The 26399-nt window shown below is 41.6% G+C and overlaps 1 protein-coding gene across 5 annotated transcripts in view; it reads left to right on the top strand.

Annotated features, from left to right (window-relative positions):
- c42h10orf71 (chromosome 42 C10orf71 homolog) overlaps positions 1 to 26399 on the top strand; it is a 74130-nt gene that overhangs the window by 16400 nt on the left and 31331 nt on the right. The window contains exons 1-3 of one of the 5 annotated variants that reach the window (XR_010970907.1): positions 9123 to 9449; positions 9538 to 9645; positions 11403 to 11970. The gene's annotated coding sequence lies outside the window, so the exon portion shown is untranslated. Of the gene's footprint in view, positions 1 to 6818; positions 7013 to 9122; positions 9450 to 9537; positions 9646 to 11399; positions 11971 to 26399 lie in introns of those variants that run through there. The other 4 variants (XR_010970906.1, XM_068020331.1, XM_068020332.1 and 1 more) reach the window with 4 other exon arrangements.

Below are 26399 nucleotides of genomic sequence, written 5' to 3'. Positions count from 1 at the left end.
GGTTAGAAAGGCCAGTGAGATAGACTGTTTCCCTCTTTGTGGCAACAGGACATCCTTCCTCCTCTGGACATCCTCCATCAGAACTTCCAATGTCACATCTGAGAACATGTACTCTTACTCAGTCTCTGAGCCATAATGAAACCTGCCACTGTGTGTCAGCCAGCACACTCTACACCTTCAGAGGAAGTGGGTGCATGAGGCCCACATATACTGCTCCACAAAAATTGTGTCTAATCAGCACTTGAGTACGAAACCTGCGGGTGTCTGAGTTAGCACCTTCAGGCAAGTTCAAATTATGGTAATCAGCAACTAAGATCAAAATTGCGTGCTAAAACCAAACTTCCAAACAAGCATGTCTTATGAGAACAGCACCCATTTAGTGCCTGTTTTCACTCTTTTGCCAAAGTAACCTCATTAGAATTTGGTCAAAGTTGAATTTTAGAAACTTTATGCAGCCCTATGTCTTGCAACATTCTTATGACTAACCCTTTGCCCCATTACAAAGGGTGTTGCAATGTATTTTCACATTCCTTCCTCAACAACTTGCTGCACTGTTGCAGTGGTCAGATAAGCACCACATTGTATAAACAGGACCATTGTACAGGAATGTAGATATTCTGAAATCACTAACGAAATCACTATTGGGAGAAAAAATGCAACTAGGTTGCAAACTGGAGAAAAACAGATAAATAATGCGTGAACATTCAGACTAGGTCTAAATGTAAAAAAAAAGGTCAGTTTTTTAAGGTTTTTTGTTTGGCCTGCCAGCCTGGATGGCGGATGAGGTTCATTTGCTGCCAGCAGTTACCAGGAAAATACAAACTATAATTTGTGTATTGAAGCCATTTTTTTCTGTCCCCGCTCCAAACTCTGTTCCCTAGCGACCGACTCCATCCCTCTCCCTGGCAGCAGTCTGAGATTAAGCCAGTTTGTTCGCATCCTTGATGTTGCATTTGATGCCGAGATGAGCTTACAACCTTACATTTGTGCCATCACCAAGATTGCCTATTTCCACTGCCATAGCATCACCTGACTTTGCCCCGTCTCAGTTGACCTGTTGCTAAAACCCTCATCCATGCCTTCGTTACCTCTCGACTTGACTATTACAACCCACTCCTGGCTGGTCTCCCACATTCTCCTCTCCATAAATTTGACGCCCGGCCTCGCCACGATCCTATGGGAAGCAGCCAATTAACAGGCCGGGAAAGCAGGACATCGCAGTCCATTCCAATGGAGGACGGCAGCCCCCATGTGAGACCAGTGGGAGCGTTACTGAAGCCCAGACTGATGGAGCAGCAGGGAGGCACTGCAACTGCCATTAGTGCCTGTGGAGTGGGCTGAAAGGTTACATACATCCGGCCATCGGAGACATCCATCTGCACTATTTCAGAACTCAATGGCAAGGCTGTGATATGGGTATATAGCAGCCTTGCCATTGGCTGTCGATGACCTCTTCAAAAGCCTTAGAAGTTACAAGGCTGCGACTTTGTATTTCCCATTGTGAAGCTACCTCCTCTCAGCTGTTGGGGAGCGGACAGAGCTGGGATCCAATGTGCAATCACAAAATTTCAATAGAGCCTAATTGCCCTTGAAGTGCCTAAATTGGCTACTTGCTGATACCATGCAGATAGCCCCTGCCACCGGGAGCCCACCTCCTGGAAAAGTGCTCACAGACAGGAAGATGTCATGGAGCTGACCTGATGCATGCGGTCCCAAATTTCCACGCACCCCCTCCCCACCCACAACTCCAAAGCTACCTCCAAAGAGCTGAGAAAATTCAGCCCAAAATCTTGACAAGAGCATTTCCCCACTGGCTCAGCTGGCTCATATGAAACTGAGCCAGACAGTCCAGTGAAGTCCTAGGTTTGGTCACTTCTCTGTCTTGTTAGTGACCTCAGCAGGGTCATTATCATTTGTACCAGCAGCCCTGGACCGGGGAGGGAAAAATCAAGCCAAATTTCCACCCTAGATGCAAACCAATGATTCCTACTAGATGTCTGAATCGGGACATCAGGTGAGGACAGGTCAGTCTCAGCTCTGATGCTACCTGCTGTCCAATAGCTCGCTGACACTCAAATACTTTGGTGAGATACTGGAGGATGGATAGTGTCCACAGAATCTGTGCCTGACATCAGAATAGGGGAGAAGGTTGAGGGGATTTTATTTAATCTTTGCTGAGATCCATCTCTATAAGCATAAGTTCCCCAGTCTTGAGTTCCCAGAAGGAAAGCAAGGAATGGAGATCAAAGAATGGCAGCTATAAGGCTACAGCTGCCAGAGTGCTGAGTTACCCTGACAATGTAATAGAAAGCAAGGTATGAAAACTGTATTGGATTTTCACTACTTGAAGGGGGAAAAAAGAATTTAAAAGAATTACAGACAGATCAACATTGTTTTCTTGTACTATCAATAAGAGAATGAAAGCAATGCATCTACTTTGAAGTACTAAAATTGTCTGACTATGTTCTCGATCCAAAGCCCAAAAATGACTGACATTTTTGTCTCATGTGGCCAAGTTTAACCCATTCTTAGCTGGTGAGAAGTGTTCAATTTTAAGGGGAAGGAATAATGGCCAAGATCTGTTCTGTCTTATACAAAAAACCTATCCTGTTGGACAATTATGGGGCAGCAGTGGTAAACTTAGAATGTCTGCCCCTTACTAATGGAAGAAACATGTGCCAAGCAGCAGTGGGAACCTAGAGAGGAGGAAAGATATTTTAGATGTGAACGACGAATATGTATATAATGAGTTGAACATATTTTTTGTGCTGAATAGCTTCACGGAGGCTTGGTACACCAGGATTAACTGGAGATTATCACCTTCAAACAGAAGAGTGGAGTTCAGTTTAAAAAAGAATGTATCATATTCCCGCTCAATCAGTTAGTCAGTTGTCATAACCAGACTGACCACAGATATGATATGGTTTGTTCTTAAGCTCTCCAAGTTCTCTCAGCTGTTGCTCTGTGTCACTCTTCCAATCGCTCTTTCACACACTTAATCCCACCATCCCAACATTGTTTTTTCATGTATTCCTGCTTTCAGCTTGGCACTTTCCCTCTTCCAGTGATGCTACTGTTCAGCTGCAAAAGAAAAGACTTGCATTTATATAGCACCTTTCATGACCTCAGGACATCCCAAAGCACTTTCGAGCCAATGAAGTATTTTGAAGTGGGATTTTACTGGCAGGGGTCAGTCCCGATGTCGGGACCAAATGCAGGTCCTGAGCCCGTGTGGGTGGACAGTGGGACCACATGGCAATCTTATCGACGGCGGCTTCTTAATTGTCCAATTAAGGACAGCAGGCTGGCTGTCCACACTGCTGGCCCAATCAGAGGGTGGCCACTGCTGAGGCTGCACACCCTCGCAGGGGAATTGGAGAGGTATTTTTTCTGCTGGGGTCAGGCAGGCATTCCCTGGTGATCGGAGGTGTCACCCCTCCAGCCGCAATGGCAGGGCTGCAAGGGTGGTCTTTGCCGTGGGGCAGGGGCCTCTCCTTGGGCCATGGAGCCTCCAAATACGATGGCTCCCCCACCCCGATAAGCCATTGGTAGGCTGCCTCCATGCAGCTAATGCCGTCTCAATAGTGAAAGGTGCCAGTTATTCAAATTGCCACTGCCATTCCCATCGCTAGTAAAATGGCCCGTTATGGGACTGCAACGGGATCCCTCCCAACACGGCTCCCCGGTATTTTACCACTTCCCCCTCTCCCCTCTCCTCCTCACCGCGTCCTAGGCTACCACCCAGGGGCCAGTAAAATGTCACCCGTAGTCATTGTTGTAGGAAATACAGCAGCCAATTTGTGCACAGCAAAATTTCACAAACACGCAACTTGCAAGCCCTGCTCATTACAGTCTTCATGCACTGTTACTGCACGCAGATCGCTTATTATTCTGTTGTTGCTCATCTGTTCTTCCAGCTGTCCTTCAGGGTACAATAGATCCAAAATTACCCAGCCTCCTCTTCTGTACCCTCGCTATGGCCTTAGTTTCAAACCCATACAGAAGTGTTGTCTGGATACTCACCTTTCATGCTCTGTCTATTGTCATGCAGGCCCCCACCTGCCAAGCATGAGGCATATTAATTTTGCCACATGGGCATTAAATTTCAAACTGTTGTGGAAGTGAAGAAAGGACTTGCTTTAAAGAAAATTCCCAGATCCTGGCTGGAAAGACATTTGCATATTAACAGACAGTGTTTGGAAGGACAAAATAGCCATTCCCTGACACATTCTACCCACAATGGACCCTTGGCTGGCAAGATATTTGCATATTAACAGACTGTGCTTGGAAAGGACAAAGGACCATTCCCTGGCACATTCAACCCAGACCCTTTTGATCACCAGACATTGAAGGTGGGGAAGCTCGCATTCCAGGTTGACTGCTAAGCTGGCCGAATACACAAATGGACATGGTCAAACCAGTTAGTCACATGACTAACCTGCTGAGCAACCTGAGTTTTTTGAATTTATACAAACAGTTTGGGCAGAAAGCAGAATGCTCCTGGACTGAGACGATCTCTCCTGTCTGGCTCACCACAGCCTCTCCTGTCTGCCTGTTCCCACGTCTTTCTCACAAGCCTCTGAATCCACTGAAGACACATGAACCCCAAGAGAGAAAAGTCTCCTGCAGCGAACAAGGTTTAAGAAGAATACTGGGCCCCAACGAAAAGCAAGATCTACCTACAATCAAGGACTCTACAGTGAGCTCGAAGAACCATAACAAAAACTCTTCTGATATTGCCTCAAACTTTCCACTTTATTTTTCTTCTGCTCTTTTCTGTCTCTATTTGCATGTGTGTATCACGTATGCATGCTAGTGTGGGTGCATTGTGTATCCATAGGTGTTAACTGAATTAAAGTTTCATTTTAATAAATTTCAACTTTTCTTCTTTAAACCTAAGAAAACCTGTTTGTGCTGGTTTCTTTGCCTTATAATTGGAAAGCGGGAACAAGGATTCACCAAGGGGGAGCTCAAAACAGTGTGTTTAAAATTAAACCTGTTACAGTAAGACCAGGTGAAGGCTGAGAGGGACCCCTAGACACCTTTCTCACCTGGTCATAACACTATAATAATCCAAGACGTGCCTTTTCTTTTCCAGAGTGGTTTCTATGATGCATCAAAATTTTTCAGCCACAGGATTGTGTCCCTTCCATTTCAGTATAGAGAAAACCTTGCAGTTGCAAACTTACCCATCACTTCCTCCTTTGGACTTCCCTAGGTCTACTTTTCTCATTCTGTGGCTTTCTTCATGTGTAATCTCAGTCCTTGGAAAGCTGATATTGAGCACCCATTACTTTATCAGCTAACTCCTAAATCATTGTAATAACAGCATCTAGGATCTAATGAAAATGTATCTGTATCGTCCAAGTTTTTTATTGGTTCATAATACCAATTTATCTACATCAGTGTCTCGAGTTCCCATTATTTTGCTTATATTATAGTTGTAATAATACTGAGGAAATGAGATACAAATATAATCCTGATGAGCTCCTGTCTTCACCTCACATAATTGTAGCATCATCATACAGGACATTGTTCCTTTGTTCTTCTCCTTTATAGTTTGGTAATCTTTCCAGCTACTTTATAGACTGCCAACCACTCCTTCAGGCCATTTCTCCATATTATGAGTTTGCAAAAAGCCTTAGTGAGCTATATGGTGTAGTTCACTAATATCGTCTGAGGTTGAAAATTCCTAAGATTAACAATCCTCTAAGAAATGTCTCCTCATCTCAGTCCTAAATGGCTTGGCCCTTATCCTGAGACTATGACCTCTAGCCAGGAGAAACAGTCTTTTGTTAACAAAGAGTGATGAATAAGAGGTTAATGCTCTCCCAGATAAGAGGGTAGTGTATGTCACAAACAAACAAGACAATGATCAACAGAGCAATTACAAAATCTGAAAAACAACTCCTTTTAAGTGATGGGTGTAAGTGACTACACCCCTGTAAAGATCTTAAACTTTCCTTCCCAATTCATAGAGTGAGACAAGAATGAAAGAATTGATGATGGGTTATGTCTCTACTCAGGGTGAAAGCAGATAGCATACTTTATTTCTTTGTATGACTATTTCTTCAGACATTTAGTGTGTCAAAACTTGGTGGAACTCAATAACTTTCAACCAGGATTGGTGTTAAGTCTAAGAATCTTACAATAGTACTGTCATAAGAGAGGAGCACCTTGCATTTGTTTGCAAGGTAAGGGTGCATGGAAGAGCTGAAATTAGATCTGATAGTCACCGTATCTAGGCTGAAGTATGGATAAAACTGGCGAGGAGCAAGAAATAGAGCAGTTAGATATAGGGACTTTGATGCAGTAAAGGACTCTGTGAAGAGGATTTAGTTCAGGGTGGGTGGGTGGGTAATCTTTTGATCTGTTCCGCCTTGGAGATGTAGAGGGGCTATTAGAGACTTACCAGAAAAGGACAATGAGGGGAGGTCAGTCCAAAAGGAAAGGGAAATGCGCAACTAAACAATTGGCTCCCATGCTGCTGGGACAATAATGAGTTAGCTGCAACTGATCAGGATTGAATAGTAGGGCTTCTGAAATTTAAGTTAAGCAGAACTGGAAAGTGTGCTGTTCTCTCACTTGAGGTATCTTGTGCACGTCTTCTGACCTTCGTTGCTGAGAGGTAAGTGTCTGAAACTCTTAAAGAGAAATGCCCCATAAATTCCTTTCTACTTCGAAATTGCCCCAAATGCCTTCACAGCATACATAGAAGATTTCCTTGAAGTTTCGCTGTAAAAAGCTGAGTTGTTTTTTTGCTCCAAAAAACTTACCATGATTAAAAATGCATATTTGATGTCAATTATCTGTTTCAGGAGTTTATTGGAGATTTAACAATCAGGGCAACATTTTTCACGGCTTTACCTTAATGAGGGCAATCCACATTCAGAGCCATCGCCTTCTGGAGATACAGCTTGGTCTAAGGAAGAAACTGGCTTGATGGTTTGTGTGAGACTTTAAGAGTCTGATTTAAACACCATAGGGTCTGTTGTGCAACAGCATGTTCTTGGTAAGTAACTCCATCTCCTTTCTAACCCACCCCATCCCCATGAAGCATGCATTGGAAAATTGTAGGTAAAATTGTGGAGAAGCTTTCTATTATTTGCTGGTATGTGCCCCTGGGAGTGCACATTCGAAAAATTCCTCCCTCCTATTTATTCCATAGCTGTTCTGTGTAAACAAAGATATTTAAAAACACAATTTAATCTTTAGAATGATTCTCAATGGTCTCCGCAAGACATTGATGTTCTCAAGAGCACAGTCATGGAGTTAAACAGATGTTCTGTGGCTAGCATCAGATTCAAACCTGCAGACAGAGAAGATAGCTTGGATCTGCCAAAGATAGGAACAGGAATAGGCCATTCATCCCCTCAAGCCTATTCTCCCATTCATCTAGATAATGGCTGATTTGTATTTTAACTTTGTTTACCCACCTTGATTCCATATTCCCTGATGCCCGTACCTAACAAAAAATCTAGCCATCTCAGTTTTGAATATTATATTTGACCCCCAGCCTTGACAACTTTCTGCAGTGAGAGTTCCAGATTTCTATTACTCTTAGTCAGAACAAGTGGTCCCTGACATCACCCCGGAAATGGCTAGCTCTAATCTGAAGGTTATGCCCTTTGTTGATGGTTTTTTTCTCTCTACCCAATAAAATCCTTTAATCATCTTAATCACATCAATTAGATCACCCCTTAATCCTCTATAACTGAGGGGGTGAATTTCTGTGGGGTTTTTCTCAGTCATCCACCATATTTTGGCAGAAGAACTATGGAAAGCCCAGAAAAACAGCATAAACATCAAATCTGTGGTGGACAGGTAGGAGAATCCCCACAGAAATTCATCCCCATAATTCAATCTGTATGAGTCAGGAAAAATTAATAATAACTGCTATAACCCCCTTTCCCCCTAAACTCTCCCTTCCTCTGTCTCCAGACCCCTGCTAATGCCGGTTCTCTTTTTGTCCTTTCAATGTAAACCATGCCTTCAAACACCTAAATTCCATTTTGAGGAATTCCCCTCCTAATTTCCACTGCCTCTCCAGCTCCCACACCTCCTTTAACTTCCTCTTTTAAACACACCTCTTTGAGCGAGCTTTTGGTCATCATTCCTAGGTTCTCCTTTGGCTTGGCATCTGTTTTCCTCAAGCCTCGGTGATGCACCTTGGGACATTTTTCCAATGACGCTACCATGTGAATGAAGATTGTTGATTTTCAATGTTATTTGCCATTCAATACAAAGATTCTGAATTGCTATTGATATTTAGGAGCTGAAGCAGCCTATGACTATAACTCTGCCACAGAGATCTAGCAGTGGATAAATACTTGCTATCTTTCATGAATCACTGGCTGGTGTCTGATCACTTTACTTCCCCCACCCCACCCCATAATCCTCCAACACATGTGTGATTGTCCATCAACTCATACTGTGAGATCACTATTTTGAGGGCCCTTGGGAACTTAGTCACTGTATCCATCGCCTATTATAGTATTGCTTGTCTGCATATAAGGCTGCAGGGGGATTACTAGACTAAGCAGAGAACTGGAAAGTGTGCTGTTCTCTTACTTGAGATATCTTGTGCACGTCTTCTGACCTTCTTTGCTGAGAGGTAAGTGTCTGAAACTCTTAAAGGGAAATGCCCCATAAATTCCTGTCTACTTCGAAATAGCCCCAAATGCCTTCACAGCATACATAGAAGATTTCCTTGAAGTTTAGCTGTAAAAAGCTGAGTTGTTTTTTTTGCTCCAAAAAACTTACCATGATTAAAAGTGCATATTTGATGTCAGTTATCTGTTTCAGGAGTTTATTAGCCTGATATTAAATGCCCAGCACTATATTAAACAATAATAGGATGATACTGGATTTGCTAAATCAAAGTACAGCACAAATCACTCCGTGGTAACCTTGGGTCTCTAATTTACACAGTAAGGTGACGAAGCAGTGAACTGTACTGGAAAATTCAAATCCTGTCCCAGTAGATGACTATTATGCTGGCAAAGGTATGACCACACTTATTTTGACCTGATGATGCAACGTTTCTATTTATGGGACAGAAAATCTACCAAGAATCATGTGCTGCTTGCGTGTCAGTTTCGATTCATTTTAACGTAGGCGAAACAAAGTTATTAGGAAAATAAAGGACGTGCAGACCAGAAAGCAATTGTTATGCTTTTGGGGGACTTCAGCTGAGGCATTCATTCCAGAAGATAGAGTAAGTCGCCCGTCAAAATAACTACCCAAATATAAAAATAGCTGACCAGCCTGTTTGTTTCATCTATGTGATACTCGACACTGACAGTATTGCAATGCATGTACTAGCTTCCCCATCTGATCAACTCTTTTTGGTTTCTGCTTTCATGGGGTCTATTTAAGTACCTCTTACTTGGCGTTGACTTCCCCAGCAATTCTCCAGTCCCTGCTCCTGGTTCGCACAAGATCAAGAGGTTTGGCGAGTATCTTTCTTTGAAATCATTTGTAGTGTGGTAAGATGGCACAGACAGAGTAACAGAAATCGCTTGCTTTTCACCACAGCTGCCCTGAACTGTATGAAAAGCATTCACAGTTTGCCAGAAAACAAGCACTGAGGAAGGATTGGGAATGAGAGCACTTCAACTGTGACCAGAAAAAAATACAGTGATGGTAAGTTAATCTCTAATTTATTTTCATGTGGCAAAATTAAAGGGATAAAGCTCTCTAAATCTCCACGTAAACACATAAAACCTGAGTGGTAAACAAAATAATAACTGGGTATAATTGACTTGATTCCTAACAAGAGTCTCATATATCGTGGAATTTTTGAGTATTCATTTAGAATGCATTTAAGAGTTCCTTTTTGCTCAATATATCAAGTAGAAATAAATGGAATAGCATAGATGGATTAATCATTTCCAATATTTATTGGCAGTCCTTGTGTTACTTGAGCTATGTCATGTGTGGTCCAGGAGTCCTTGGTCATCCTGTAGAGGGGCCGTGCCCAATGTGTAGCAGAATGTGCCATTGGTAACAAAAGAGCTTAGAATCACACAAAAATGAATGATCGCAGTGACAGCTGTCAACTATGGGCTGGTTAGCTGAAAGAGAAATTTGCCTCTATCCTTTACTTCATTGTTGCGGACAAGTTATGCACTTGTGCAATTGTTTATAGTTAGCAGTGAATTCAAACTGTTGGTGCCATTATGCTACCTGTACTTTAAAAGCAGATTTTCAGTTTTCACAAAACTATAAGCTGACAAAAAACAGAGCTTATTCTAGGTATAAAGAAGAACACTACACTTTGGATAAATTATGATTTTAATGGCAAAATAGTTAAATTCTCTGTTAAGCCAGCCTTTTGTTACAGCTTCTGTTTCTTTCACAGGTGATGGAGAGTCAATGTTGTTTTCAATTTTACAATAGATAACTGAGTGGTTCAAAGAGTAGGAACTACTCTTTCACTTTTTGGTTGGGTGTCGGCTACAATATGCCATGTGGTGCATTAGTATGTGGAGTAGTGTGGAAACAGTGTGGAAGTAAAGGGCAGTGATACACTCACCTAGGGTATCTAATGATACAAGCATGTTATTCTGTGGTTTTTAGCCAACTGTTGCAAGATACCATCTTTATTCCACAATATCCTACAGGTTCATGGACAATATTGGTGTCCACTATTAGTTTAATGAATCTACTACTTTTTGACTTGGATTCCTTGTCCAAGTAATATATTTTTAATTTTATGATAATCTCATGCTAATAATTTGGTAACACTTCCTGTAGTCTCATATGATTCCCATAAAAACCTTGTCCAAAACATAGGTCCATAGGTATGATCATTATCCCATGTGTTTGTGTACGTTTAGGTGTAGACCATTTGAACTATTCCATATTCTCAAATCCCAAAGGCAAAAAAGCTTGTAACATTAACACTGATCTGTAGCTTCCAACTTTAAGACAATAGAAGCAAAGTATTTCTTGTTGGGAGCATTGCCAAGGCCACACTGACTTATAAATAGTTACATTCTTATTTTCCTTGGAATCAAGAACATTCTTCGGGTTCGGCAGATGTTCTTCATATTCTTTCAGTCTCTTAATCAAGAAGCTGAATTCTGATGTGAGACAGGCTGTGTGATGAGAAGGAACATGCCTGTAATGTCCTTCTCAACACAGGACCAAGTTCAAGCTGCATGGAACCCATAGTACTTGTAAGTCTGGAGCATCTTGGAAAGTCTAAACAACTATGTTCTTCCAACATGTATTGGCGCAGGCTGGAATTATACTGTTACAGTACAACACACTGAAAGCTTAGATTTTCTCAGCTTATAGAAGCATTTTGTAGCCTTGTTCTTCCCCTTTTATTCAACCGTTTGTATTCCGTGTGAATGTTTGCTTATCTTTAAATGGACATTTTCCATTCTCAGCAGATTGAAGGTTAAAAGTCTGATTTGTTGAACTGGAAGATGGCCAGTAAACAGCATGATTAACCACAGTGAAGGTGGGCGGGGAGAGAGCAACCAATCTACCAGTAGAATTTGGAGTCAATTTGATCCATGACGACCCTGACCAATCAGACTCGAACGACAAGGTGGACCACCAATATGAGGGTCCAAAGTCTATAGGACAGATCAAAGACCAGCTGAGCATTGTCTTTTTCAAGTGATGTGTGTTGAAAAGCTACCAACATTTCTCAAGAACTACAAATCAAGCAGATTCCAGCGCAATTGTGTCCAGCCATGACTGCAATGAACAAATTGGAGTTTGCTTTTCTGATTAGCACAGTACCATCTTGCCTTCAAGACACATTTAGGGCAGACATCAGGAGTTTTCCTTCACACATGGATGGATCCATACATGGAATAGATTTCCAGATATAGTAATAGAGATGAAATTGCTAGAATTGTGTAAGAAACAATAAAACAGCTAAAATAGGGAAACAATATGTTTTTTCAAGCTAGGAGAACTGAGATGGGCTGAATGGCTTTCTTCCTTTGTAAAGACTTTGTGATTTTGAACTCTTTGGCTGTAATTTGTCCTTTTATTTTTGCATTGCCGTTGTATAGGGTTATGATTCCAGAGCCATTGCTATACATTTCTATACAGTTATATGATAGAAAGTACAAAAGTTGTGGGAGGTGGGGGGTCCTAATGGCTCAGTGGGTAAATGCATACACTAGGTGTACTTGAGCCATACAGACCAGCTGGATCTCCAGTGGCCAGTTAGCTAATCTTGGCCAAGGTGTTGATGGAAGCATTATAATTGGCCTAAGTGACTTCATAGAATATAGAATGTTTACAGCCCAATAGAAGGCCATTCAGCCTGTTGCGTGAATGCTCTACAAGACCAATCCAGCTACCCCCACTCCCTGCCCCTTCCCCATAGCCCTGCAGATTTTTTCCCTTCAAGTATTTATCTAATTCCCTTTGGAAAGTCATGATTGAATCTGCTTTCACCGCCCTTTCAGGCAGTGCATTCCAGATCAGAACCACTTGCTGCGTAAAATAGCTATTCCTCAAGTCACCTTTAGTACTTTTGCCAAACACCTTAAATCGGTGCCCTCTGTTTATAGATCCTTCGGCCAATGGGAACAGTTGAACAGTTTCTCTCTATTTACTCCGTCTAGTCCCCTCATGATTTTGAATACCTCTATCTAATCTCCTCTCAACATTCTCTGCTCTAAGGAGAACGACCCCAGCTTATCCACGTAACTGAAGTACCTCATTCATGGAACTATTATAGTAAATCTATTATGCATCCTCTCAAAGGCCTTCACTTCCATCCTACAGCATGGTGCCCAGTATTGGGTACAATACTCCAGTTGTGGTCAAGCCAGTATATTATAAAGGGTCATCATCACTTTCTTGCTCTATGCCTCTATTTATAAGGCGCACATCCCATATGCTTTTATAACCACTTTTTCAACTTGCCCTTCCACCTTCAAAGATATGTGCACATATACCCTCAGGTCTCTCTTCCTACACTCCCTTTAGGATTGTACCCTTTAGTTTATGTTACTTAACCAGGAGAATGCAAAAGAGCCACAACCAAAGTTTCTGGCCCTTATCACTATCTCATTCTTACTACCGGCACATGTGTATAGATGTCTGGTGCCAATGTGGCCAGGCCTAACTGTGATGCCTATTTTGGTTGAATAGCTTGCTGAACCCACAATCTAGATTCGCAAGTAAAGAATGATCGTTTACGTGAGCTGCCATAAGATGGCCGGTATCTGTGGAATCAAGTCCAGCAGGGTTTGGTGTCTTGAGGAGGAAATTGAAAGAAAAGGTCCAAAAGATCATGTTAAGACAGAGCCAATGGCAACATCGACGAAGAAGTTCAATAGGCTGGATATATACCGGCCAGGATAAACTCAAACTAGTGTGAGATGGCCTTCTGGCCTTAGTGTACTCAGGGATTAAAGTGGGAGTGATTTACAAGTTAAGCATTATATTTGTGTCAATGTGCATCTGAAACTGCTTTGCAGTAACATAAGCATAGAATCTTATAGCATAGGAGGAGGCCATTTAGCCCATCATGTCTGTGCTAGCTCTTTGAAAGGTATCCAGTTAGTTACACTCCTTTGCTTTTTCCCCACAGCCCTGCAAATTTCTCCTTTTCAAGTATTTGTTGAATTCCCTTTTGAAAGTAATTCTTGAATCTGCTTCCACCACTCTTTCAGGCAGTGCATTCCAGATCATAACAACTCACTGCATAAAAAAAACTCATCTTCATACCCCCTCCCCAGCATTTTTTAGCAATTATCCTAAATCCGTGTCCCTCCTGCCAGTAGAAACAGATTCTCCTTATTTACTCTATCAAAATGCCTCAGAATTCAATTTACCTTCCATTTTCCCGAATTAATATTGTTGCCCAAATTTTCATTGTGCTACCAGCAGTAAAACATTACCACTGTCACTGCCAGTTTGAATCACTGGAAAATTAAATGGTAAAATTGCTGCTCACTGGGAAACCACATGTATTAAGGCAAATATGCAGCCCCACCTCTGACACTAGACAGGAATGAGAAACTTTGATGTGTGCTATTCTCGTCCAGCCCTGGATTTTCTGTCTTAGGAAGGGATAGTTAATCTTAGGCAATCAAAAATAGTCCAGGAGACGACTCTAGCCCTAATATTGTACTAGGTGATCTCCACTCCCAGCCACAAAGAGGTCCCGCTCTCGCTCAGTGTTCAGTTCACGAGTGACAACTTGTTCCAGAGCTCCGCTATTCTCTGGAAAAGGAGCAGCTCCTGACATCTAACCTAGATCTGGCCTTACATAACTTGAGATTGAGGCCCGGGTCCTCACTTACCTATTTCAGCATCCTGGAGGTTACCATTGACCAGAAATTGAACTGGAGTAGCCATATAAATACCATGGCTACAAGAGCAAGTCAGAGGCTAGGAATCCTGTGGCGAGTAACTCACCTCCTGACTCCCCAAAGCCTGTCCACCATCTACAAGGCACAAGTCAGGAGTGTGATGGAATACTGTCCACTTGCCTGGATGGGTGCAGCTCCAACAACACTCAAGAAGCTCAACACCATCCAGGACAAAGCAGCCCGCTTGATTGGCACCCCATCCACAAACATTCACTCCTCCACCACTGAAGAACAGTGGCAGCAGTGTGTACCAACTACAAGATGCACTGCAGCACCTTCTAAACCTGCGACCTCTATCACCTAGAAGGACAAGGACAGCAGATGCGTGGGAACACCACCACCTGCAAGATCCCCTCCAAATCACACACCATCCTGACTTGGAACTATATCACTGTTCCTTCACTGTTGCTGGGTCAAAATCCTGGAACTCCCTTCGTAACAACACTGTGGGTATACCTATCCTGCATGGACTGCAGCGGTTCAAGAAGGCAGCTCACTACCACCTTCTCAAGGGCAATTAGGGATGGGTAATAAATGCTGGCCTGGTCAGCAATGCCCACATCCCATGAACAAATGAAAAAATTCATTGAGACAAGCTGTCTGCACAAACAGAATCTAGTCCCATCACCTTCTAAGGTTCAATCAAATCACCGCTAAACTATGCTTCCCTAAACTGTAGAGTCCCAGCTCTTTGAGCCTGTCTTGGTAGCTGAGAAGCTTTAAAGTGAGGATTAATCTTGTGGTGCTCCATTGCACCCTTTCCAAAGCCTCAACCTTCTTGCATAGAAACCTTTGATTTCATTTTCCCATCACAGCTTCTTTTGAATGATTCCAGAGTTTTTATTTCTCCTAACCTATCAAGAAGAGCATCCACATTGAACATGTATTGTCGAAAGAAATGCCCCTTGACATCAATCCTAAGCTTGTCTTTAAGATGTGTACCTATATTCCCCTGTCCTGCAGACGAGGTTTATTAGATTACCTAACCCGACATGCTGTACCAGCTTTAGCTGGATTAGCTTCTGTCGCACAGAGTCAGTCAGATCCAGTTTCAAGATAGATGACCCAGTGCTCTTCATTTGGAGGGAAGTGGGACACAAGATCTTTATCTTTTTCCATCCGTCTGGAGCTGTTTAATGCTGTCTCCCACATACGCAGATGGAAAGTAAATCATATTGCAGTTTAGACTGAAGATATGTATTTCCAGTAACTTTAAATATCAGGTGGTCAGGCCTCATAATTATGAATCATTCTATCCCATCATTTATAGTATGTTTGATAATAATGAGAAACAGATAATGTCAGAGTCTCGATATTCAGCCGTACCCTACAATATCCCAACTCAGGAAAAGTGGAAGATACCAGATTTGATCTGATTGGGGCTAATTGCACAACTGATCTCATTTAACCTGTCTCTTTGAGTTCATAAAGCTGGTTTGTACCGTACAGATATCTACCAGCCAGGATAGGTTTCTCTCCTGTCTATTGTAACATGACTTTGCAATAATTTGTGATCTTCATCTCCATTCTACATGAGGAGATGTCAAAAGTGATACACAGGTACAGAATGAGGAAGAGGGAGCACACTAACATTAAATATCGCTGGAGTGAATGCAGTCACTGGACAAACATTGCAGTCGTTCTGCACTCAGTAAGGTCCCCCACAAATAGCAATGAGATGAATGGAGGTGAGGAATGGCAGTCAAGATACTGAGAACACTCCCCACTGTGCCACGGAGCAGGACATGAACACACAACCTTCTCAGAGGAAAGAGTGCTACCAATTAGGGCAGCCTGTGGAGCTCAACCATTTTAATCTGAAAGATGATGTAATTGTGCATGTCAGCCTTGGTTCAGTGGGTAGCATTCTTACTTCCAAATCAGAAGGTTGTTAGTTCAAGCCTCCAGCTTGAAAATGTGACTATTGGATTTCAATGTAGGCAAATGTGATGTAATCCACTTAGTATCTAAAAAGGATATAGAACTGAGTACTTTTTAAATGGTGAATTGACAAAAACCGTGGAGGTTCAAAGAGACTTAGGAGCCCATGTGCATAGATCATTAAAATGGCATGGACAGGTACAGAAAACAATCAAAAAGGCTAATGAAATGCTGGATTTTATATCGAGAAGACTAGAATACAAGGAGGTTGAAGTTATACAAAGCACTGGTTAAATGGCACCTAGAGTACTGTGAACAGTTCTAGGCACCACACTTTAGGAGGGATATATTGGCCTTGGAGGGAGTGCAGCATAGATTTACCAGAATGCTGCCTGGACTCAAAAGTTTAAATTACAAGGAGGTGAGGAATGGCGGTCAAGATACACAAACTAAGCTTGTATTCCCTGCAATTTAGAAGGTTATGAGGTGATTAATTTGAAGATTTCAAGACATTAAGGGCAACTGATAGGGGAGATAGAGAGAAACTATTTCCACCAGTTGTGGAGTCTAGAACTAGGGGGCATAGTCTAAAAATCAAAGTCAGGCCTTTCAGGAGTGAAGTTAGGAAATACTTCTACATGTAGAAATTTGGAACTCTCTCCTGCAAATGGCAATTGATGCTAGCTCAATTGTTAATTTTAAATCTTAGATTGATAGATTTTTGTTAACCGAAGGTATTAAGGGAAATGGGCAAAGGCAGGTATATGAAGTTAGGTCGCAGTTCAGCCAGGATGTCATTGAACAGTGGAACAAGCTCGAGGCCTCCAACTGTTCCTATGTTCCGCACTCAGAGACTTGAGCACATAATCTAGGCTGACACTTCTGTGTAGTACTGGAAGGGCTGCATTGTGAGAGGTGCGTCTTTTGGATGAGATGTTAAACCAAGGTCCTGTCTTCATCGTTAGGTAGCCATAAAAGATCCCCTGGCATTACTTGAAGAAGAGCAGGGAATTCAACTGATGTCTTGGTCAACATTCCTCCCTCAACCACCAAAGCTATTTCTGAATGTGAACGGTCACTTCATGCAATTCATTGGGATGTCCTGAGGACAAAATGAGGAGTGTTATGACCAGGTGAGAAAGAGGTCTAGGGTTCCCTTTCAGCCTTCACCTTGTCTTACTGTAACAGGAATTAATTTTAAGCACACAGTGTTTTTAGCTCCCCCTTGGTGAATCCTTGTTCACCACTTTCCAATTATAAGGCAAAGAAACCAGCACAAACAGGCTTTCTTAGGTTTAAAGAAGAAACGTTGAAATTTATTAAACTTAAACTCTAATTCGGTTAATGCTTACGGACACACACCACGCCCCATGCTAGCACGCATATGCGATACACACATGCAAATAGAGATGGAAAAGAGCAGAAGATAAATAGAGTGGAAAGGTTTGAGGCAGTATCTGAAGAATTGTTGTTATGGTTCTTTGAGCTCACTGTAGAGTCCTTGATTGTAGGTAGATCTTGCTTTTCGTTGGGGCCCAGTATTCTTCTTAAACCTTGTTTGCTGTAGGAGACTTTTCTCTCTTGAGGTTCATGTATCTTCAGTGGATTCAGAGGCTTGTGAGAAAGAGATGGGAGCAGACAGGAGAGATCTTCTCAGTCCAGGAGCAAACAGACTTTCTGCCCAAACTGTTTGTACAAATTCAAAAATCTCAGGTTGCTCAGCAGGGTTAGTCATGTGACTAGCTGGTTTGACCATGACCGTTTGTGTATTCGGCCATCTTACCAGTCAACCTGGAATGCAAATTCCCCCACCTTCAACGTCTGGTGATCAAAAGTCCATTGTGGGTTGAATGTCAGGGAATGGCTGCTTTGTCCTTCCAAACACTGTCTGTTAAAATGCAAATACCTTTTCCAGCCACGGCTGATCTGTTTAGCAAGTCCTTTCTTCACTCCAGTAACTGTTAAAAATCAAGTTCATGACAAAATGAATGTGCCTCATTCTTGGCAGGTGGGGACCTAGCATGACAGGAGTTATATAAATGCAAATGAGGAGGCACTGTATAACCACAGGTTATTTACTTTAAGTGAGAACTATTTCTGTCACCCAAAACTCTTTGGCCTTTGAAAACTTGTGCTGTGGGTTTTCAAACTTGCTTTTTCCTAAATATCTAATTCTCCGACATTTATTCATGCCAAAGTATATAGCTAGTTTGTAACAAGAGGCCTGTGGGTAGAAATACCAATCAACAACATTCATATACAAATCCTAATTCATTCATACTGCATTCTGTGGTACACCATTCTTAATTCAGTGTTCTGGAGAGCTTTCTGGGGCTCTATGGGTTGCACTCTCACTTCTGAGTCAGGAAATTGTGGGTTCAAGTCCCACTCCAGATATGTAAGTGCACAATCTAGTCTGGTATCAATACTGCACTGTCAGAAACCTCATCTGTCTGCAACCAATGCCAGTGAAATAGATTAGACCACAATGTGGGCTCTGATTGTGTGAGCATTGGTTACCATAGTTCCTGCATTGCGACAACACATGGGAAAGTTTTTTGTTGACCATTAAGTGCTTTGGCGCATCCTGGGGTAGTGATAGGTGCTATATAAATGCAGGCTTTTCTTCAGTGAAATAGCATACAGAGGAATGTAGTAGCATACACAGGAATGTGGAATGAGCGTAAGGTTCGTACAGGCGTGCCATTGAATGGAATTTCTCCCCTCCATTCTCAGTAGCACTGCTTGTCTCCTGCACTATTGCTGCATGGAGTTTGCCATGGTAACCAGGTGTTGCTTCTTCAATTCCAGGAAGGACAAACCTAAGTGAAAGTAATAAATGATACAATTCAATCCAATTCAATTATGATTTAAATAATTGAGCAGATTAGCTCTTAGAAACGGGATCATAATAGAACTGAATTGATTTTTTTTTCCCCTTGATCTTCTCTTGGTCTCTGTACTCAAATTCTAAAGGCCAGTCATCACATCACCTTTCACCATCAGCCGAGCTGTCTTGCTAAAGGAACTTGTAGATAATTTTTGGCTCAGAGCTACACTTTGTAATTTTATATTATCATTTTATTGCAGTAATTTCACACAGACACAAAGTGTTGTTTTTTCTGTTATTTCTCCATCTGCTGTTGCTATTTTCAGGGTAATTTTCTACACCAACATCCAATGACTTGCCTATGTGGTTGACAACAGTACTTTTTTTTGGTGCCAATGAAAGCAGAACTTTATAGAACAAAGCAACACTGCCTCGCAAATCAGTTCAAAATGGCTAATCGCTTTGTTCTTTCAAGATGCATAGCATTCAGAAGAGCACATCCGGAAGGGCTGATAGATTGAATTTTTTGGGTTGAATAATATATGGAAACCAACATGTGATCTGTATGAAGAGTTAGATAACAGATTGAAGCAAAAGTTACCCAGGAATTGTGCAATTCCAATGGAAAGTTGTCAACCATGACATTCCATTTCTATACCGATCAACAAAACCATTGCAGACCTCAATCATTCAACATTGCTCCTCTCACATCATTGTTGAAATGGTCATCAGCATGAAGCACTTCATTTCATCTCAAAGCTACAACAAGCAGACAAAACAAGAGCTTCCTTATCATTGCTGGTTGCCCAAAGTCCTGGGAGCTGCCAATTGTCCTCTAGATACATCCACATATTATTTCCTGTAACTGTGTTTCATTTCATGCCCAAATAATATGTGGTACCTAGAGTCCAACCATACCTTTTCAAAAGATTGTCTCAAGATAAAGGTAGCCTGAGAGAACAATGTTGATTGTTGGCTGGTTGGTTCTCATATTTTGGTTCGCATTGGGCAACTAGCTTCTTAGTTATATGGTCAATTTTTTTCTTTGTCTTCCTTTTAACGTGGTTCTACCTCTACACATGAAGTGGTCTATATTGTTGGAAGAATTGCTGTGGTCACAAATATTCCCTCTAATTTCTTTTTATTGTGTGCAGCCTGTTTGTTATAGAGTCATAGAGAGATACAGCACTGAAACAGGCCCTTCAGCCCACTGTTGCACTGCATGATCTCTTTAAGATTGCTGCATGGCCACGCATTCACACAATTCAAAGGCACAATGTTTGTTCTTTGCTGGGTAACTTGCGGATTGCTGGGTGGTTGCGCAGCCACACCCCCATCAAGCTTAGAGGGAATATTACCGGTCCCCATATGTATCAACATCGTTACACATATGAAGATTTCCTCTGGTTGAAATCAGAAACACTTTCAGAATGAAATAACAATCAGAGAAGATCTTCATGAATGTAATTATGATGGCATTACGCTGGAACCAGAGCAATCCGTCCCTTTAGATTTAATTTTGAAGGGGCTGGTTTTTGTCAGCAATTGCTTACTTTGCCTGTTCAAATCACCTTGGCTTGTCTTATTTTTCTAAACCTCTTCCATCAGAAAGTGGTTTTCTGACTGGCAAACCTTTCAGTTTATCTTCTCATTTGCAGCGTTAGCTATGTTACCTATTGTTAATTTGATTGCAGGAGAACCAGCTCTGAACATTTGTGGTGGCTTTTCCGGTGACTGCAGTTTTAATTTTGCATGATTTGTTGGACTATTATATATGAGGTCGAATGCAGCAGAATAGTGGCTGGTTGGCATCCTTTCATCTACAAAAGATGAAGGACACACAGCAAACAATCCATTTCGGTGGGGTGTCTTCTCTTGGTGCACCTTTGCTGATGGCTGTGAAGGCCAATCCTTGAGAGGCAGGTTCTGCCACAAGTGCTGCACGTGAAGCTGCTAAGTGACGCTGTGAGTTGTTGTTTTTGACGTTGGCACCTGTTGCCAAGCTGCTGTAACCATTGGTCATCATGGTAGTGTATACCAGTCCACAGGATGTGTTGCCATTTCCCTCCTGCACCAGCTAGTGACTCCCACGTGCGATAATCGATATTTAGGGCCTTCATGTCACGCTTGCAAGCATCCTTGAAGTGGCACTTTGGGTGTCCACTGGTTGTCTGGCCATGGCTACCTCACCATACAGAAGGTCCTTGGGTTTGCAACCGTCTTCCATCCTGTGGACATGTCCGATCCACCAAAGCTGCCTCTGTTAGTTTAGTGCCAACACACTTGGGAGCTGTGCCTTTGAGAGGACTGCCACATTTATGATTTGCCAGGATATACCCACAATGCACCGCAGACAGTGAACATAGAAATTATTGAGCTTCTTTTCCTGAAGCAGAACAGTGATGCGTTAATAAAAACTATAATATTACATAGATTTTCAACACTGTTGAAACCGAGACACAATGCACAGCCTCCTCCTCTAACTTAATCTGTCCTAGGATCAAAAATTGAGAACATGGGATTTTACAGGAACAGGAAAGATCACCAAGGATGACAACCTGTCCAGTTCCAGTGATTTGGAAATCTTGTACCCTGCAATGCCTTTTATGTCTCTCTTTCAAATTTTTACTAATCAAATTCTTTCTTGAATTTGCTAATACATTCAACCCTCATTGCTAATCTTGGTAGTCTATTCCATGCTTTCAGTACTATCTCGATAAAACAGTTAAATTGTACTTTCACCTTTGCTCTTCTAATTTTGAGACTGTGCCCTCCTTGTCTAATCTGTATCGATGCTTATTTTGCCTATCATGTTTTAGAATCTTCAGTATGTCAATGTGTTCACCATTGAGTCTTCTCTTCTCCAGTGTAAACAATTCTAGCTTCTGCAGCCTCTGCTGCACCCTCTCCAATACCTGGATGTCTTTCTCATAATCCAGTTCATCAGAACTGAACACAGTACAATCCAAGAAGGGCCAGACATACACCCTGCACAAAACCACGATCATTCCCTGGGATGGGTCCTCCATTCTTCTGGCTTTGCAGTGCAGGATTCTATTTGCTCTCTTTACTACTTGCACACACTGTGCAGATGGCTTCAGTGATCTGTTCACCAGTACCTTTGTGCCCCCCACCCCACTTCCCTGTTGTATGATTGCCGTTAAGAGTGATGTCCCTTTAAGATCTTAGTATGCTAATGAGCTAAGTACTAGGATGCTGTCATGTGACTGCGAAGCCAGTCACTCTGCAACCGTAACACCTAGAGACAGGTCCTGTAAAGTTAGCTGTTCATAAACCTGTCTGAGATCTTCAACCGACTGAACTCCACACATCTCATTTATGTTGCATCAGACAACATAAAAAGAACTCATTACATCCCCACCCTTGATCCCGCTCCTGTGTTATCTCCTATACTGTAATGCTACATCGCTTATATTGCCACTGTTTGTTATCTGATCCCAATCTCATAACTTTGTATTTTTCCATATTAAATGACATCTGCCACTTGCCAGCTCAACTCTCCAATCTATCCAAGTCCTTCTGTATTTGATTAGTCCCTTTAGGCCCTTTCCAGTTGATTCAATCTCTCTACACCATCCCCCCACCCCCATCAGTTAGGTGCCACCATAAACTTGGAGTTTATTTATGTCTGCACTTTCAAGTCATTTATCTACATTGTAAACAGCAATAGCCTCAACGCTCATGCATCCCACTAGTTACTGCCTCCTTTGCTGTTCCGGTTCCAAGTAAAACTCTTGCTTCCTCTGCTTCAGTCAACTTTTGATCCACTTCAGTAGCACTCCACCTGTTGCCATAGCTTCCAGCCATGTGGCACTGTATCCAAAGCTTTGCTGAAATTATGGAACTCTTTACTTCCTTCCATCTTCCCGTCATTCTACAATCCTTAAGTTTGCCCTGATTTATTTTATTTTCTTTCTTGCTCTTATTAAGCTCAGCAGTCTCCTGCATCATGGGCCTTGGCCCTTCACCTTGACTTCTCAATTAGTAAAACAGAAGCTAAAAGTGCTGCATTAGGGATACTACAAATAGCAGTAATGAAATCATGTTCTCTGTCTGGATTTATCATCTCATACTTCCCTACTCTGAGTGCCTCAGATCTGCTTGTTCACGTCTTCACTCAGAAACAGAATTTACAGCTCAATGGGTAAGTACCTGATCCCACCTATTCTTAGCTAGTGTTCTTTGAACTACTATTGTAAGGTTCCCAGAGTTGCAGAACTTTCTGATAAGTACTTTGAATAATCTGGCCAGGCTCCTGGGCACACTTCAGAGTTGATTTTTTAACAGGTTTGAATGACAGTAGTTCCAGTATTGGTTCTAAACTCTGTAGAGATCTCTTCATCTGAAGTGCTCATTAGTAGGGACCTACCAAATTTACGGCCGTGAAAAATGCTTCACGGACCATGAAATCTCAGGTTCTCCATGAAATCGGCCGTGTTGCAAACGTTGCACGTTTTAGTGACTGACACAAGGCTCACCTCGCTGAGTTGTAGATGAGGGAGTGTTTCCAGTGCAGTTTTGAGGGAAGCAGTCTCAAGTATTAGCAAACAGGTGAGAATGTCAGAATGAGCAAATCAAACATGGCCACAACCATTATTGCAGCACATCAAGTGAAAGAATTTGGAAGCCAAATTCAGCGTGCCGATGGTGAAATATTGTTTTGTATAAGCTGCAATGTGTCATTGGATCACACACAGCGGGCAACGGTTCAGCGCCACTTAGAGTCCAAAAGCAATTGCAGCAGGAAGAGAGCATTTGACACAGTTGGAAAACTAACACACACAAAAAAAAACGATTTCTCATCTTTTTAAGAAGTCTACAGAGAGCTCAGAAAATCCTCTGTTCATTACAATGGAACTTATGGATGCTTTTGCAAGCACCAGCATACCATTGGAAAACCTGGTCACCCAAAGCTTCCAAAATGGTACCTCACAGGAGCTTGCCAAGTGCAAATAAACTACGACAGGACTACCTACCGAAGGATTTTGCTACACATTGTGAGGAGATGAAGTCTCAGATTAATGCATGTGAGTCTCCATGCTCACATTCAACCACTGATTTAACTGAGTAAAGAATGTAACCTGCTTATAGTTAGCTTTTTCCAATAGGTTTTGAGTATACAATAAATGCCATTTGAAACCAGAAGCCTCCCTTGTCATTTTATTGTTTTAACTAGATCATTTTCATGGTTTGTTGCGACACTGTGAAATTTACAATTTAAATACATGAAAGCGAGAAAGTCATGATTCTTAAAATGTCGTGACCATGAAATTTGTAAAATTTGACCATGAATTTGGTACATGTTTGTGCATTCAGATTCAAACTGTGCAAGGCCTGAATTGCACCTCAGAATGTGAACAAATTCACAACATACTTTGGTCCTTTCCAAATCCAGCATATTCAATCTGATTAATCATTTTACTCACACAACCTGCATTTATATGACGTCTTTAATATCCCAAGGTACCTCACAGGAGCGTTACCAAACATACTTTGGTCCTCTGTTAGTTAGATTGTGTAAACACTGGACCAGTCTGGTTTCTACACATCACGAGCATTAATGCTACCTAACAATTGATTTTCCCCATTGATTTTGCCAAATCAAGTAAAAATGTTTGTAAATACCTGTTGTCCTTCAGTGTTTTACCACAATATTTCGAAAGGTTGTTCCTCATAAACTCTTCCCATGGTGAATTTTTTTATTTAGTTTTATTGCAAATGATTCATCCTATGCGTAAACAATGTTATTTTGTAAGAAAATGGAGAACAACTGGGTAATTGTGACTTCAGGAAATTGCGCAAAATGGCCAAAATCAACTCAGCTGCCTGTTAAACATCTTTTGCAATGCTTATTGAAGTGGAAGGGAATGAAATTCGACAGAGATCTATAACAGGCAGCTTAATTTATTTTGCCCATTCCATATAGCCTTCCAAAATCAAAATTCCCTCCCCATGACTGTATATTGATATTGTTTTTCAGTATCAGCTTTGGTCAGTTGTTATCACTCTCCTCTGAGCCTGAAAGTTTTATAATCAAGCCCCAATGTAGTGTTTGATCACATAATTTAGAGTGGCACTTTAGAGCAGTAGGTGCTGAATTGTTGGAGGTGATGTCCTTTGGATGAGGTGTTTAACAAAAGTCCTGTCTGCCAGAATACACACTGCATTAAGTTTTGGAACAGCAAGGTGTTCACCTGTTTATGGCCAGCAGTCCTCACTCAAACACCAGTAAAAGAAACTGATATGGTCTTTTGTGAGAACATGCTTGGGGTATAAAAATGGCTACTGTGTTTGCTTACATTGCATCAGTGACTATGGTTCAACAGTAATTTGTTGTATGTGAAACACTGTTGGATGTTTAAAGAAAGAGATGAGACAGAGCAGTATAAACATGAGTTTTTGTCTTTCAGCATTGGACTTGAAATAATGAAATCATCGCCACAGAGTAACATATCTATACAAAAAGGACATAGCTGCAGATGCTATAAATCTGAAAAAACATGATAGCAGAAAAACTCAGCAGATTGGTTGGCATTTGTAGAGAGAACAGAACTTAACATTATATAGAAATTATAAAATATGGCTATTTAGAGCAACCAGATTGTGCTGGTGTATCCTCTAGGTGAGCAATTCTAATCCCATGTGTATGTTCTGTTCCCATATCCCTCTAGTTTCCCTTTCCTTCAACTGCCTATCTATTCATAAATGTTGACATGAAATAAGTTCTTGTCACAGATTCTGCTTTTTTTAACAATTCATCAGGGATGTGGGCCTCGCAGGCAAGGCTGGCATTTATTGCCCATCCCTAATTGCTTCTGAGAAGGTTTTGTTTGAGAAGTAGGCTTCCTTGGTTCAGCGGTAAAATATAGTCTAGGTGTTTTTGGTGATCTGTGGTAGTACAGTGAAAGGGAACTTGAGGTTCTCCCTGGATGGTCTGGTCAAATGGCTTCCTCGTCTGTATCTGTAACTGGTAACAATGTACAAAATGGATAAGACATTATAGGTCATCAGTTCAGCCCTGCTGATACCTGACAAAGTGATCCTCAATCTCAATCAGAATGTAAAGTAGTAAAATATCATAAAATATATTGCTAACTGTTATCAGATATTTTCTGCAAAGCTTTGTCTCCCCATTTAGTCTTCCCCCAACACATTAAGGCAACTGGAATGTTTAAAGCATCTGATATACTGAGCATCATGTTTGTCTTCATAAACAAAGATGATTAATTCTTGGAAAAGGTACTTCCTTGTTATAGCTTGGAAATTCAGCATGGATTTGTGCTCATCCAAAACTCTGCTCCCACATTCTA

Source organism: Heterodontus francisci, chromosome 42, assembly GCF_036365525.1.
Source record: "Heterodontus francisci isolate sHetFra1 chromosome 42, sHetFra1.hap1, whole genome shotgun sequence".
Taxonomy (NCBI): Eukaryota; Metazoa; Chordata; class Chondrichthyes; order Heterodontiformes; family Heterodontidae; genus Heterodontus; species Heterodontus francisci.
This window is presented reverse-complemented; position numbering and strand designations above follow the sequence as displayed.